Here is a 532-nt window from a genome sequence, read left to right as displayed (position 1 = left end):
AAAACAGCCAGATTCCTCCAAAGTAAAAAATAAATAAATAAATAAAGTAACAGAATTATATGTGGGAGGGCAGGCTTTCTTGGGTGGGGGCGGGGGCATCTTTGATGGGAGCAGCGATGGAGGGTCTTAGACAGCTTTCTGAACGCCACATGTTCTTGGCCAGGCCTCTGGTCGCTGACAGAGCCGGCCCAATAAAAGAAACCCTGCCTCGACCCTCAGGGCCACCACCTGCCTCTTCCCCGCCCGTCTCTCGGGGGGGCGGGAACAGGCCTTCCCCGGCCCAGCTCGCCCCTCGCTAAAAGCATCACTCTCCGGGGCAGGGTCAAAATGCAGCTGCTTCGGGAGAGGAACACGGCCACGAAGAGCGGCTGTGGGGGAGGGGGGGCAGGTGTTTGGCTGGGACACGAAGGGACAGGATGCGGAAAACCCGCACAGGAAGCCCGGCTATTCCGGCCTTTATCCTGTGTCTGGGGCTGTCCCGGCCCGGGGAGAGGAGACGCGGGGGGGCTGCGCCGCCGCGGCAGGAAACGCG

At 61.1% G+C, this 532-nt stretch overlaps 1 protein-coding gene across 1 annotated transcript in view; it reads right to left on the bottom strand.

Moving 5' to 3' along the window:
* Positions 1–532, bottom strand: part of DPH6 (diphthamine biosynthesis 6) — a 318,847-nt gene that overhangs the window by 317,034 nt on the left and 1,281 nt on the right. The gene's annotated exons all lie outside the window — the stretch shown is intronic.

This window comes from Alligator sinensis, unplaced genomic scaffold (assembly GCF_000455745.1).
Source record: "Alligator sinensis unplaced genomic scaffold, ASM45574v1 scaffold36_1, whole genome shotgun sequence".
Taxonomy (NCBI): Eukaryota; Metazoa; Chordata; order Crocodylia; family Alligatoridae; genus Alligator; species Alligator sinensis.
Note: the sequence above shows the minus strand (reverse complement) of the source record. Positions and strands in the feature narration are given on the sequence as shown.